This window comes from Saimiri boliviensis, chromosome 2 (genome assembly GCF_048565385.1).
Source record: "Saimiri boliviensis isolate mSaiBol1 chromosome 2, mSaiBol1.pri, whole genome shotgun sequence".
Taxonomy (NCBI): domain Eukaryota; kingdom Metazoa; phylum Chordata; class Mammalia; order Primates; family Cebidae; genus Saimiri; species Saimiri boliviensis.
The window spans coordinates 152982410-152998640 of NC_133450.1; the positions used below are offsets into that span (position 1 = coordinate 152982410).

Here is a 16231-nt window from a genome sequence, read left to right on the forward strand (position 1 = left end):
TTTTCTTAACACTCTTTCAAAGCTTTTTAATTTTGATGATGTGCAAATTATTAACTTCTGCTTTTATAGTTTGTACAGTTTTTGTGTCCTATAAGAAATTTTCATGCCTGGGCAACATGGAGAAACTCCATCTCTACTAAAATACAAAAAATTAGCTGGGCATGGCAGTATGTACCTATAGACCCAGCTACTCAGGAGGCTGAGGCAGGAGAATTGCTTGAACCTGAGAGGCAGAAGTTGCAGTGAGCCAAGATCAGACCACTGCACTATAGCCTGGGTGACAGAGTGAGACTCTACCTAAAAAAAACAAAAACCAAAAAACAAAAAACAAAAAAAAACTTTACCTAGCCCAAAGTTACAAAGATTTTTCTGCTATGTTTTCTTCTGGAAGTTTTATAGCTTTAGCTCTTACATTTACGTCTCTGACTCATTTTGAGTTAATTTTTGTGAATAGTGAGAGGGAAGAGTGTTTTTTTCATATATGAATATTCGGTTGTTCTAATATTGCTTTTTTGAAAAAATTATCTTTTCCATATTGAATTATCTTAACAGTTTTGTTGAAAATCATCTTACCATATATGGTGGGTCTATTTCTGGACTCCATTTTGTTTCTTTGATCTATATGTCTATCTGTGTCAATATCACACTGTCTTGATTACTGTAGCTTTATACTAAGTTCTGTAATCAGGTAGTATGAGTCCTCCAACTTTGCATTTTCATATAGATTTTAGAATCAGATTCTAGCATTTCTATCTAACTTTTGGAATCTGCTTGTTATTTTCTATAGAGAAGTCTTTTTGGGATTTTTATTGGTATTGAATTGAATCTATGGATCATTTGGGGGATAATTGATGCCTTAATAATATTGAATCTTCCAACCCATGAACATGGTATATCTCTCCATTTATTTAGATCTTCCTTAATTTCTCTCAGCAGTGTTTTATGGTTTTCAATGAATACATTTGGTGAAATTTTTTCCTAAGTATGTTTTTAGTATTTTCTTTTTAATTTCAACTTCCAGCTGTTCATTGCTATTATGTAAAAATGTCATTGCATTTCATATATTGACCTTGTATCTTGTGACCTTGATAAACTCAGTTTTATCACTTTGGTATACTTCTTGGTGTTTTCTACATAGATGATTATGTCATCTGCAAATGAATAAACCAAAAAAATTTCTTTCTTCTTTCTTTCTTTCTCTCTCTCTCTTTCTTTTCTTTCTTTCCCTTTCTTTATCTCCTTCTCCTTCTCTTCTTTCTTCTTGCTTTATTACATGGGCTAGGATCAGCAGTATTAAATTGAAATAATTGAAGTGGTGAAGGAAGTGGTCTTTCACCATTAAGTGGTGGTAGTTACAGGTTTTATGTAGATGCTGTTTATCAACTTTCTTTCTATTCCTACTTTGTTGAAGCTTTTATTATGAATGGAAGTTGAGCTTTGTGAAATGCTTTTTCTGAACGTATTGAGATGGTGAGTGTATATGTTTATTTTTACTAGCTATATAGCCTTGTAAATGTCACTTTCTGTCTTCTGATAAATAGGGATACTAATGCCTTTTCCTGTGGCTGTTAGTTAATGTATATAATATTCAGCATAGGCTCTGGTGCTTGGTTGATTCTGTAATATTATTATATTGATAATTATTAATATTACAGAGTCAAAATGTTAACTTTGTAATATTATATACAATAAATATTTTCTTAATTTTCTAAACGGTATTTAGAAATCTATTCAATATGCAATCTATTGGGAATACTAGGTTGCTTATTATTTCTAGGCCAATTTAATGGGCAGAGTAAGATAAAATGCATCACAAGTTCATGTTGATCCTTCCCATTCAAATTCAATACAACAGGATTACAACTCCCTTTTAAAAGAGAAAAATTCACATAGACTGATACAACTTCAGTGAGCCACAGAACTCAGTTGAGAATACATAGATGAAAATAATACCGTAAAAATTAGCTACCACGCCCAGCTAACTTTTTGTATTTTAGTAGAGACGGGGTTTCACCGTGTTGCCCAGGCTCTTCTTGAACTCCTGAGCTCAGGCAATCTGCCTGCCTTGGCCTTCCAAAGTGCTGGGATTACAGGCATGAGCCACCATGCCCAGCCTGTCTCCATTTTTCTATGTAGAATATCTCCTATCTGGCCCAGTGTTGGGCATTATCTAGCTTTCCTATTAAAATATAACTTCAACATGTATTTTTCATAATTGTCGTTTTAAAAATATGACAGTTTCAAAGATATTGTTTTATAGCACTTTTATTACTCATGTGTTTGGGGTCCACATTAAATTGGCAGAAAGTGTTATACAAGACAAGTACAACTTCTCTGCATTAGCGGTTATGTTTGTTATTTGAACTGCTTCTCAGCCTGTGTCTGCTGTGCTATGATACAGAAGCATGTTTCATCCATTTTGTTTATTTGGGCCAATGGTTTATCCCTAAAGCAACCTATAAGCATTTGTATTTTTAAATTTTAAATTTTCCATTTTTTGTGGGTACATAGTGGTGTAAATATTTGTGGGGTACATGAGATACCTTGATATAGGCATACAATGAGTCATAATTATATCATGGTAAATGGGTTATCCATCATATCAGGCATGTATCTTTTCTGTTACAAACAATCCAGTTATACTCTTTTAGTTATCTTAAAAGGTACAATAAATTGTTGACTTTAGTCACCCTTTTGTACTATCAAACACTAAATCTCATTTATTCTAACTATATTTTTGTGGCCATCAATCATCCCTACTTCATCCTCCCCAACCCTTCCCACCCTCTTGCGTCTATTATTCTACTCTCTATCTCTATGAATTCAATTGTTTTAATTTTTATCTCCAAGAAATAAGTGAGAACATGTGAAGTTTATCTTTCTGTGTCAGGTTTGTTTCATTTAATGTAAAGACCTCCAGTGCTATCCCTGCTATTACAGATGACTGGATTTCATTTAGGATCTCATTATTTTGTATGGCTAAATAGTCCTCCATTGTATATACATATCACATTTCCTTCCTGCCTGCCTGCCTTCCTTCCTGCCTGCCTTCCTGTCTTCCTTGAGACAGACTTTCACTATGTCACTCAGGCTTGGGTACAGTGGTGCCATTATGGCTCATTGCAGCCTCAACTTCTCCAGGCTCAGGTGATCCTCCCACCTAAGCCTCCCAAGTAGTTGGGACCAAAGGCACGTGCCACCATGTCCAGCTAATTTTAGTATTTTTTGTAGCAACGGGGTTTCACTATGTTGCCCAGGCTGGTCTCAAATTCCTGGGCTCAAGTGATCAACCTGCCTCAGCCACCCAAAGTACTGCAATTACAGAATAGATTTTCTTTATTCATTCATCTTTTGATGGATATGTAAGTTGCTTCCAGATCTTGGTTATTGTGAATGGTGCCGCAGTAAACATAGGAGTGAAGATAGCTCTTTGATATACTGATTTTCTTTTTGGGAGTATATACCTAGCAGTGGCATTGCTGGATCATATGGTAAGTGTATTTTTAGTCTTTTGAGGAACGACCAAACTGTTGTCCATAGTGGCCGTACTAATTTACAGTCCCATCAGCAGGACATAAGAGTTCCCATTTGTCCTCACCAGCATTTGTTATTGCTTGTCTTTTGGTTAAAAGTCATTTTAACTATGTGAGATGCTATGTCATTGTAGTTTTCACTTACATTTCTCTGATAATCAGTGATATTGAGCATCTTTTCATAAACCTATTTGCCATTTGTATGTCTTGTTTTGAGAAATGTTTTGTCAGATCCTTTGCCCATTTACCAGATTATTAGATATTTTTCCTATAGAGTTATTAGCTCTGGACATTTCTCTCTTGTCACATGGGTAGTTTGCAAATATTTTCCCTCATTCTGTGGCTTTTCTCCTCATTTTGTTGATTGTTTCCTTTTCTGTGCAGAAGCTTTTTAACTTGATATGATCACATTTGTCCATTTTTTCTTTGGTTTCCTGTGCTTATGGAATATTACTCAAGAAGTTTTTGCCCAGACCAATGTCCTGAAGAGTTTTCAGTGTTGGGTGCATATTTACAGTTGTTATATCCTCTTGCTGAATTGACCCCTTTATCATTATATGGTAACCTTCTTTGTTTCCTCTCACAGTTTTTGTCTGGAAATATATGTCGTCTGATGTAAGTATAGCTACTCCTTCTCTTTTTTGGTTTTTATTTACATGGAATATCTTTTTCCATTCCTTTATTTTTAGTCTTTGTGTGTCTTTATAGGTGATGTGTGTTTCCTGTAGGCAGCCGATCATTGGGTCTTGTTTTTTAATCCATTCAGCCAATCTGTTTTTTTTACTGAATTGTGTCCATTTACATTAGATGTTATTGATAAATAAGAATGCATTCCTGTCATGTTGTTGTTGTTGTTGTTTTTCTGGTTGTATTGTGGTCTTTCCTTTCTTCCTGTCTTCCTTTTAGTGAAGGTTATTTTTATCTGATGGTGTATGTTTTAATTTATTGCTTTTTATTTTTGCATATGTGTTGTATGTTTTTTGATTTAAGGTTACCATGAGGCTTGTAGATAATATTATTTTAAACTGATCACAGCTTAACACCAATTGCATAAACAAAAGTAGTAACTCTACACTTTAACTTCATCCCCTGATTTTAAACCTTTTGTTTTCTGTTTATATCTTACTGTACTGTCTTCAAAGTTGTTATAGTTATTTTGATGAGTTTATTTTTTAGTCTTTCTACTCAAGATATACTTACACAACACAATTATATTTTTATAATATTCTGTGTTTTTCTGTGCACTTACTATTACCAGTGAGTTTTGTATGTTCAGATGATTCCTTATTGTTCATTAGCATTCTTTTATTTCAGATTGAAGTACTTTCTTCAGCATTTCTTGTAAGATAGGCCTGATGTTGATGAAATCCCTTAACTTTTGTTAGTCTGGGAACATCTTTATTTCTCCTTCATGTGTTGAAACTTCAACATGTTTGAAGAATATTTTACCAGATATACTATTCTGGAATAATTTTTTTCCTTCTGTACTTTAAATATGTCATGCCATTCTCTCCTGGCCTGTAAGGTTTCCACTGAAAAGCCTGCTGTTGGATGCATTAGAGTTCCATTGCATGTTGTTTGTTTCTTTTATCTTGCTGCTTTTAGGATCCTTTCTTTATTCTTGACCCTTTGGGAGTTTGATTATTAAATGTCTTAAGGTAGTCTTACTTGGGTTAAATCTCCTTGGTGTTTTTTAGACTTCATATACTTAAATACTGATATATTTCTTTAGGTTTGGGAAGTTCTCTGTTATCCTTTTGAATAGACTTTCTACCTCTGTCTCTCTCCCTCTCTACCTCTTGTTTAAGGCTAATTACTCTTAGATTTGCCTTTTTGAGCCTATTTTCCATATCTTGTAGTCATGTTTCGTTCCTTCAAGTTTATTTAGGACCCCAGAGCACTTTAACCCCCAGTGGCAAGACTTGCAGGGACTTAAGTTTCAACTACTGGAATGGGCAATTCCCCTCTGGCTAGGCTGTTCTAAATGCTCCCTCCATGGGCACCAGCTGAGTTCTGCCTGGTATTGCTTTCTGCAGAAACAGGGTGGCATTGAGTTTCAATGCAAAGTTCTCCAGTCACTCTGCTCTCCCTCTCCTAAGCTCAGATTCTCTCTCCACACCACTTGGTCATTGCCAGGGGATGGGGGAAGGGTGGTGTTGGCAGTTCAAGACTGTCTTTCCTACCCTCTTCAGTGCCTTTTTCAGTGATATGAAGTTATAACTAGATATTTTCATTGCTTATCTGATTTTTGGTTCTTATGAAGTTGTCTTATAGTGTAGATATGTTCAGTTTGGTGTTCCTGCAGGGAGGATGATCATTGAAGGCTTCTATTCAGCCATCTTGCTCTGCTTCCTCCTCCCATTTATTGAATAACTTTCTCATAGAGTTTGACTTAAAGATGCAATTAATGATTAGTTCAGATTGTGAAGCTGAAAGCTGATGCTGGTGTCACCTTCTAAAATTAAGCTTCTGGTTATAATTAAGAGCTGCAGCCTTTGAGTATTGAGTATTGTCTGTGGCTTGGTTGCTAACAGGGAGAACTCCAGGATGTTCCTTTTAATTCCAGTTCTGCTAAGCCAGCTTGGAAAAGGAGTAGTAGTATTAGAGGAACTTGTATTTGAACTTGTTCTCAAGGGCATGGTAGCAAATATCTCAGTGGATTGAATGCGAATGGAGAGGAAACTTTGATCATTTGAGAGATGGAGTACCAGCAAGTCCTCTCTTCCTTCAAGTTGTCAGAGAAAATAACATTTACCTGAATGAGAGGTCAGTTGGGATGGCAAATGCTGAGAAGATTAGAGTACCCTCACTTTGCCCTCCTTGTGAGCTACCAAGCTCCAGTGACAAAGGAGTTTGAAGTGGAGTTCTTTGGGAGAGAGCCTCAGCCTTCTGGCTCAACTGCTGCTTTCTACTATATACAGTATTCCAGGTGCTACCTTTCCTTCATGTTTTGCATGGCTATATGTTGAAAAGCTTGACCTATGTGTCAGTCTGGGTTCCAGCAGGAATAAATCAGGTGATTTAAAAGAGTTTAATTAAGAGACTCTTTAAAAATATATGTTAAGGACTACATAAAATAACAAGAGATGGTGAGGCATCCTGAGGTTTGCAAACGTGGGGAGCTTTACCCTATCTAGGCCTGAAGGGACCAAGAGAGGGAAGATTCTCAAACCCTGGAGAGAGTAGCAATACCTGCTAGGAAGGGCAGCCTGGCAGGAGCTGTGGCCTGTAGGAGAGGTTGATGACCATGATGACCCAGCAGGGAAGAAACTAGAGGAATTGATACGCTGAACTCACTTTCCTGCCTCTCTCCTGTCTCGTGCCAATGTGTCTCATTGGCTTAACCCAACCAGAAGTGAGAGGACAAGGAAACCCAATGATACAGAATACCATTTGTTTGGATCACAGAATTGAGAAGCAGTAGATCCAGCAAGGCAAATGGAAAATAGCCAACAACATCTATTTCCTTTACAAATACGGATTGTTCTATACAGGAAAATGATAAGTATGAACAAGTACTTCATGTATCTGATTTCAAATCACTGAATGAGTGTGAAATGACAACTCCAAGGGTAGTTGAATTAGCAATGGTAGTTGTCATTATTGTTGTGATCTTCATCTTTGTTGAGGGCTTACATTGTGCCAGGAACTGTTGTAAATACTACATCTATATTCACTCATTTAGTTTTCAAAACAATCCCATAAGTACTATAATTAGTCCCATATAGTTGAGGAAACTGCAGCTTAGGTCCTCTGTACCCAGTCTCGAAGCTCAGAAGTGGAGAGGCAAAATTTAAATCCAGGCTGTAGTGCTACACTCTTACCCTGTAGTGACTTGCTCTCTCAGTAAAGGAAAAAGTAAATATGATAACTTCGAAGGAGGGAAGTTGGAGCATTCAGTAATGATTAATATTTGCTTCCTGTTGATAAATAGAAAAATATTTGAAGAGATTAATGTGTTTGAAATCTCTTTCTCATTTAAGAATTTTAGGTTTATAAGGCAAAATTAATCTGTTCATAGCTCATTAACAGTGACTCCACCCAGAACAGTTTAATGATAGCTTTTCTGTCCCTTCCTTTTAATATTATTTTTTCTTTCCTGTATTATTCAGACAAAAGGTGCTTTTTTTTCTGAGCTTCAGGAGGACACTAACAGCAGAATGGCATCTGCCAAGTACCAAGCATTGGCCAGAGAAGTTAAGAAGGATAAATTGTTTAATCTTAATAATAGTTTGTAAGGCCACTGTTAAAAATACCTATTTTATAGGTGAGAAGACTGAGTCCTGGAGATATGTGTCTTGCTCAAGATTATTCAGTTAAAAAGCATAAGCCCTGGCAGATCTCACTTGTTTTGAGGCTCTATCTTCTTTACTGACTGTAGTGTCCCCTGAAGACGAAGTGATTTGCCCTGGGCCAAGGCCATCAGGGCTGATGAATGAGCTTTCAATTAAACAAAGCATCCACATATTTTTTTTTTACATGAACATCTATGTTTATTTATGGGTTACTCCCAAGAAGAGAAGGTGAAGAGAGGCCACAGATGCAAGAGAAAATGAGGATGGCGGCATTGTCATGGAGAGAGGGTAGTGTTTCTAGAAAGAGCCTAGTCACCTGTGCCAAAGGCAGCAGAAAGCCTGATAAGTTAAGGACAAACATCCTTTGCATTTGGACATGTGGAGATCATTGGTGACCTTCAAGAGAAGTGTTGGGGAGTGATCCAATTAGAGTAAACTGTAGGGTAAATGGGAGGGCCAAGAGGTAGAGGCAGTACATCTGGACCTTTCCTTGAAGAAATGTAGCTGGGAAGGAAGGTAGACATTTAGTGGTGGCTAGGAGGGTGGAGTGGTTTTCTAAAGACAGAAGATATTAGAATGTGTTTGAAACTGAGGAGCAGGGTCTATAGACAGGAAGAGGATAACAGTGTAGCAGAGAGGGGAAGCAATTAGGGATCAAAGTTGGCATACTGACTTAATTCTGCCTGATTGGGTCCCTGCCCACATTCCTGGCCCCATCCCCTGATCATTATGCCCAGTAATTCTTCTTTCTGTTTTTCCATGCTGAACTCAGTCTTGCTTTAGCACAATTGCATTTGTGCCTACCCCAACTGCCCCATTTTGAATTGTGAACCACTGCCCCATTCACATATACACTTCCAATCACCTTTTTCCTGCCTTTTTTTTTTTAACAAAGCACATATTACCTTTTTTACATAATATACAAGTTAGTACTTAATATGACTTGTGATATTGTTTCTCTCCCCTAGTAGAATGTGATCTCCATGATGTTGGGAATCTATGTCTGCTTTGTTCACTAACATATTTCAAGCACCTGGATGCTGTGTGCCAGGAAGTAGGACCTCACTAATATGTTTGTTTGAATTGACTTAACTCTCCACTATCTGAAATTACCTTAATCAGTTGTTTGCTTGCTTATTAAATATTTGTCCCCCAGCCAGAATGCAAGCAGGGAAAGCAGGGACCATGACAGTCTCATTTACTGCCGTAACCCCAGCACTAGAACTGTGCCAGTACATAGGAGTGCTCAATGAATATATAATATGTTGAGTGACTGATGGTTATATCCCCTAACTCAACTGAACTCCCATGCTTTAGACCTTTGGCTTGCCTTAAGCACAGCTGATCCAAGACTCTCAACCTGGACTTCAGTTTCCAGACCTTGCCATGCCTTATCCCTCTGGAAATTTCTGGAACTTCAGAATTTGCCATAACACAAAATGTGGATTCTGACTTCATCTTATGCAACTTGTTGTCATCATTTCATAGATATTATGTCTGTTTTTACTTTATGTAAATTCTTAATGCCTGTAGATGTTTAATAAGTATTGCTCAAAATGGGGTTAATCATGAACTATTAGTGCTAAAAGGAAGTTTAGATATTATTTAAACCTGTAGCATATATAATGGTTAATATCAGGCATGAGTTAACATTAACATCAGCTGTCTAATCATAATGTGAAGGAAAAATTCAGCTATGAATTAAATATTCTAAATATTAGTCAAATAATCCTGTCACTAATTAAATACTTGATGCTGACATTGGATAAATGAAGGAGAAGATTGATGGACTCCTGAACACAAACTAGATATGTTTAAAAGTTATAATTAGTTTCCGTTCAGACTTTAGCTCCCTTATAATAGGGGTCACATATTCTGAAGTTACGCTTTGTATGGTTTTCTATAAGGAATCTTATGTGATTAATTTTTGAAGTTACCATCCTATAAAAAGCTATGAAGAAATCATCAAAAGTCTAAAAACTATAATTGTGTGTTAATATAAGAGGAAATTAACACATGAAATATCACAGCCCTGTAACCGCACCTTTAAGAAGGTCACAGTAGGCATTCTTTCTTTTTAATTCACTTTTACTCCAGAACTAATACATGAGCTCACAGATATGGAGATTTAATAGAAAATTATTTGCAAAAACATGAGCTACAGGAAGATGAAGACAAATTGATTATCTCTTACTGTTCAGCGCTTCTAGGAATTTTAAGTAAAGCTACTTAGAAGTTTCCTGTATAGTATAATAAAATTTTAGAACATGTCACGGTGCCCATTATTTTTCATTATCTGCTTAAGAAGTTCTGGTTAATAAGCTTTCCATGTCAGAACCTAGATCCTCTAGGAAGCTAATAGACCTCCTTTGTTGCCATGACACTCAGGTGACTGCCTGTCACTGTCTGAACATTTCTTCCTGTGATTATTTTCAGAGGAGGGGCTTTAGCACAGAACTCTTCAGCCAGTCTTAGACTGACTCTGACTCACTTTAAGGATGGAAAGTTTTGAAAAGGTCTGTGAGCTGGGCACAGTGGCTTATGCCTATAATCCCAGCACTTTGGGAGGCTGAGGCGGGCAGATCACAAGGTCGGGAGGTTGAGACCACCCTGGCCAATATGATAAAACTCTGCCTCTGCTAAAAATACAAAAGTTAGCCAGACATAGTGGGGGCATGCCTGTAGTCCCAGCTATTTGAGAGGCTGAGGCAGAAGAATCACTTGAACCCAGGAGACGGAGGTTGCAATGAGCTGAGATCATGCCACTGTACTCCATTCTGGCCAACAGAGTGAGACTCCATCTTTAAAAAAAAAAAAAGACTTGTGACCTTTATTTCTTCTCTTAGTGTATTAGTCTTCTATTTTTGTGTAACATATCACCACAAATTTAGCAGCTTAAAGCAATACACATTGTTTATCTCACAGTTTCCATGGGGTTGGAGTCTGAGCACAGATCAGGGTCACAATCAAGGTGTCTGCCCTGGGCTTCATTCTCATCTTGAGGCTTGGCTGGGGAAGAATATACTGGCATGCTCATTAAGTTTGTTGGTAGAAATTATACATTTTTGTGGCTGTATGACTGAGGACTTAGCTTTTTTATGCTAGTTGTAGACAGGAGTCTACCTACAGCTCTTTGCTGTGTGGCTGCTTACCTCATCAAGCCAGCAAGAAAACCCTCTCACTCCAGCCCACCAAATCATTTCTTATATAGTAGTTATAGGGGTGATTTCCCAACACTTTTGCTCTATTCTATTGATTAGAAACAAGTCACAGGTCACACCTGCCCTCAAAGGAAGGGCATTACACAAAGGCACACACAGAAGGAGGGAAGGTCACTGAGTCACCTTAGGGTGAGTCTACCACGTTCAGATATCTCATTCCCTGACCAGTGCTTTTGCCTTTTAGCTATTGCATCAGACCTTTTGATACAGTTAATGGTGACAACAAATGAAGGAATTTCAGACTTAATTTTTTCTAGTTGTGGGACTAATTTGCGTTCCATTCTCAAGCTTCTTTCTGTGTTCTGGGATCGCTCTTGGTTATTTTGGGTGTGGGAGAGAGTCCCTGATGATAATGGAGTTAAACAGGGAATTTGGTCTCGAAGAAGGGAAAGTTTGGTTCTAGAGGTTTTAAGTAGCCATCATATGTGTTTCATGGCATTAACACTGTTTCCACTTGGTTTCTTGTTATGTCACCCAGCAAAGTCATTTAGGGTATAACAACAAACTGACTCCCCAATGGCACACCCACTGTCAAAGGAGCCCTACAGTCAGGGTTGGAACTGGTCCAGATGAACTCAAGGAGCATATCCCACCCACAAATTTTCTATTTTTGCCATAAAATTAGAAAGCATATCCCTCCCATGCAAGCCAGTTAGGGTAGGATATATTCTCTAGAGATCTAGTTAATGGTAGAACTATTTTTCACAATCTGACTGAGAGAGAAGGAAAAATAAAAACCTTAGGGTGAATCTTACTGCATTGAATTATTATGAACCTCAAGACAATGTTATTTGATGACAGCAACAAAAAGGCAACCATTCACAGTTTAAAAAACAAAGTAGTTTTTGGGATGTTTAAAAACTCTCACATTTAGAGTGCCCATGTTCTTGGAAATTCTTATGTAGCATATTTCTGTTTGTATTCTTTCTAATGACCTGCTTTTGAAGTGCCTTAAGAAATCCCCACAGAGTGCATTAGTTTCAAAACAAAGAATAGGTCAGCATTGTATGAGGATTTTGAATAGTGACTGGAAGGCACTTTTAAGCATTGACAACCAAAATCACTGAGGTAGAAATCTGAAAAAGTAAAAGCATTATTTAAAATAACTGAGAATTTGTCCGAAGTTGTTTTTTGTTTTTGTTTTTTGTTTGTTTGTTTGTTTGTTTTTTCTGTAGGTGCTGCTCTTCTCCCACTGGCCTTGGGATTATAAGCTTTGGGGGCTTACTGGCTGACATTAGTACGTGAATAAATATGGGCCAAGATGCTGTTGGCTTTTATGGATAGCAATATGCCTTAGGACATGAACATAAAATCATACTGTTTCTTTCTTTTCCTAGGTTTTGAAAGCTTACAGTTCTATTTCATTCTCTCCAGGAGATTTGGCTGAGTCTTAAAGAATAAATTTATATAAATGGACAAAAATGCCAGGTGCTTCTCAGAAATTCATTGACAGATAAAGGAGGCAGCATGTTTTGTTTTTTTCTATTCCATAGTTTTTAGGAGATGTTTGTTTACGCAGTTTAGCTTTTAGTACTTTCTTATTCCTGTGTATTGTGATACACAAGATGAGTATGTAACTCATCTTTAATGGGAAGAGTGATAACATTAAAATGGAGAATATTGACTTGAATTTTATTTAATGGATTCCTCCTGTTAGCTTTTATATCATCCTTTAAAAGCACTAACAGTTCATAATGTACACTTGTTAAAAAAAACAAACAACAAGAAAGCGCATGCAATAGAAGGACATCCGTGGCCAAAATCTGAGGCACTGCTGTTTACTTTTTGGTACATACTTGTGACTGAAGCTCTGTTTGTCTTCAGCATAACCACATCCGTCACCAATCTGCTTGTTACTCTTTACTGACCTTGTAAGCTTGCGAACAATATTTAGAATCTAGCCACTGATTCTAGAAAAACAGTAACCTCATCTAAAGGCTTGAACAAAAATTTGGCATGACTTGTACTTAACAAATTTCTTTTTTCTAAACCTAGAATGACATTTAAATGGTAGTTAATGTTTGAGTCTCCCCCAGTATCCAAGTTAATCCCCTTATCAAGTAACTCAGATAAAACCTTTTGGACCATCAGGGTAGCATTGGATACACTGCCCAAAGAATGTACTTAAGAATTAAGCTGCTGAATTTATTAACAGTAATTTAGGCAGTGATGAAGTCAAGCCCAGTGACATATGTTGCGCTCTTAAATATTCAAGTTGATGGTTGTACATTGAGTCAAAACCTCTTAGTTATTTGGATATGTTTCAGATTTTAGTAATACTTTTCTAATAATATGATTAATGCTAAATTTTACAAAGAACAAATGAAAAGCTTGAGAGAGATTTTAACTAAATTAGCCCAGCAGAGGACAGTGATTTAAACTAATTGAGTCTGTGAGTGGCACATCTCTGAGCCCAGTTAATGCCTGAACCCTAAGATTTCTTCAAGATTGAACATTAATCAGGGAACCTCAGTGTTCCCTGTATTCACCAAGCCAGCACATATATTTGGGCCTCCTAAATGCCAGGAACAGTTCTAGAGACAAGTGATGCTGCAATGGTCAATTCAGACAAGATCCCTCTTCTTGTGAAGCCTGTATTTCATTTGAGGAAGAAAATAATGAGTGAAAATGTAAATGTGCAAGAAAACTATCAACTGCAGTTAAATCCTATGCAGAGAATTTATTAGGGCATCATGATAAAGAGTGATCAGACAGCTAAGTTAAACTGGATGGGACACGAAAGTCTCAGTGAAATATGCAGACTTTAAACAAAGATCCCAGTGTCAAAAAGGAGCAGTCCTGGGAAAATATTCCAGAAGGAACAGCGGTACAAGCTTGACGTGTTTGAAGACAGGTACAGCTTTTGTGGCCAGTGTACTAGGAATGGGGAAAGTGGTCCCAAATAGAGGCCATGTTGTGCAGAGCCCTGTAAAGCAGAGGAAGGAATTTGAATTTAAGCAGGGGTAAAACCCAAAGATCTCTGGAATGTAAGCTCCATGAAGGAACTATGGAGAAAAAAAACCTATTAGCAGGCTGTTACTATGGGTTGGTTGTTAGCAACTGAATATCTGTAACAAAGGCTGGTCATGTCCTATTTTTCCTTTTCAATGGGAAGAAAAACCGGGAAAAACATGTCTCTGTTTGACAGTGGAGAAAGATAATTTGATGCATTTTCAATTTATTATTGATGTCTATCTAAACTTACCTTTGCACCTGGGCTTCTCTGCATTCATGAGAACTTGAACTGTAAATCATCGTGCTTTAAAACCCTTGCTCAAGAATCAAGTTTTGGTCATGCCATTGTACATTTGTTGCAAAGACTGATGTAGTTTTTTGGAAACTTGAATTCAGTGGATTGCTCTCTAAAATTAGGACATATTTGAATGTCTTCAAATGAGGCAGGTCTAATTCAGGTGACAGTGTGAAACTAGTCATTTTGACCTGCTGGGCACCTCACCTGAGCTCTGTGGAGTCATAGTGGAGGTGACTGTATTCACCCGGTAAGGATACTAGCAGGGACTGAGCATAGCCCCTCTTGCTTTCAAAGAAAAATACTGTTTTGTGGGTACTTTATTTAATAATAATAGAAGAAAATTAAAGAAATTATTAGAAGTATAAAATTCATTTCAAAATTGAATTTGTGTTTTATTTGAGATCTTAGTTGAGTCTGAGCGAATTGCCTGGCACAGTAAGAATGAACATTACTTGCTCTGTAAGTGTGTAGGATGTTTTAATCTTAGGCATGTTCCTGACCATCCTTATGTTGGTCTTACGCAGTGTGGCCGCCTATTTAAAACTCACTGTATTGTAAATTCGTGCTGCTCTTTATTATATTTAAAGACTGTTTGATTTTCACTGAAAGCTGTCCCAAACTGCACAGCATCATAATTTGAACCTCTGGGAACTTTTTATTTCATATCTGGAATCCTCAGAAGCAATTTGCTAGCATGTTCTAAAGATAGGTTAAAAATGAATGAAAATGGAAAAAATTGATTATGATGATTTATGTTTTACATTTTATGTTGCTTTTACACCTCAAAAAATACATTCACATTCACACCTACCTCATGTATATCCATGTCAGAGAGATATTTCGGCAAGATATCTCAGGATATGCATGTGAGAGAGATATTACCACATGCAAAGGAAGAATTAGGCATTCAGGTGACCTACTCAAGGTCATAAAGCTAAAAGCAACAAGCAGTTCACTAGTTTTGTTTCAAACATCCTGAAGAGTGCCAGCTGTGTTCTACAGTGTTGGGGCCAAACACGTGCCTCCACGTTGCCAGGGAGTCTGTTAGAATGTGGGTTCCTAGACCCCACCCCAAGCCTCCTGAACCAGACTCTCCAAGTTTGGAGTTTAGGAAGCTGAATTTTTACAGCTTCTCCCGAGCTGGTTTTTATATGTGTTAAAATTAAAAACAATTGTGTAAAGAACAATTAGATCTGGTCAGGGTCAGCCCTTGCAAAATTGTGAGGTTGAAGAGGATTTTCTGTGACCCAACCATTTCCTGCTCTAAATCATCTTCTTCCTTCTGTGACTTCAAACTTGTTCCCAGGTGTTTTTGAGAAGAGGTTGTGCAAAAGCTAAAAGTACCAATCCTCCATAAGTTTTCTTCTTTTTAACAGAGAGCAGGTCTTAAACAAAGAAAGAAAAGAAATCTGTTAGACAAGTGGAGGAGACAGCATTTGAGAATAAAGGAAAATAAGGCTCTCCTTGAACCTGCAGAATCACCCTCATCGTTTCATTGCAGCCTCAGGTCAGTAAACCAGAGTAAATGAAAACACAGTAGACTGCCAGCACTCTCCTCCAAGATCCATTTTTCAAAACAACTGTAGATTGATAATGTAGGTTTTTGGGTGTGGTACCTATGAGCTATTCTTAAACTTGCTGTTTTCCAGACTTTTCAAGCACAGTTTTGCTGTTTGAGCCAAAGATCACGTCAGACATTGGCCTGTAGTGATAAAGGACGGGCCTTATCTTTCTAGTGGGTCCCCTAGACAGTCTTTGGAGAGGACAACTAGCTCTGCCAAGGGTGTGGACACTTGAGTTATGAAGTCATTCTTACAGATTCTGTTGCTGCCTGTGCTAATCCTGAAGACAATGCAGGCTGTTTATATGTGCTGTGATTGCCAAAACCACAGCTGATAATGAGCTGCTTTCCAAACATCAGAAGGGTTT

General features: G+C 37.4%; 1 protein-coding gene across 5 annotated transcripts in view; it reads left to right on the top strand.

Annotated features, from left to right (window-relative positions):
* The window catches only part of APBA1 (amyloid beta precursor protein binding family A member 1), a 205841-nt gene that overhangs the window by 29324 nt on the left and 160286 nt on the right, over positions 1-16231 (top strand). For 2 of the 5 annotated variants that reach the window (XM_074394705.1, XM_074394706.1), the window contains exon 1: positions 1670-15809. The exons of the other annotated variants lie outside the window; for them this stretch is intronic. The gene's annotated coding sequence lies outside the window, so the exon portion shown is untranslated. Of the gene's footprint in view, positions 1-1669; positions 15810-16231 lie in introns of those variants that run through there. 5 annotated transcript variants of the gene reach the window in all.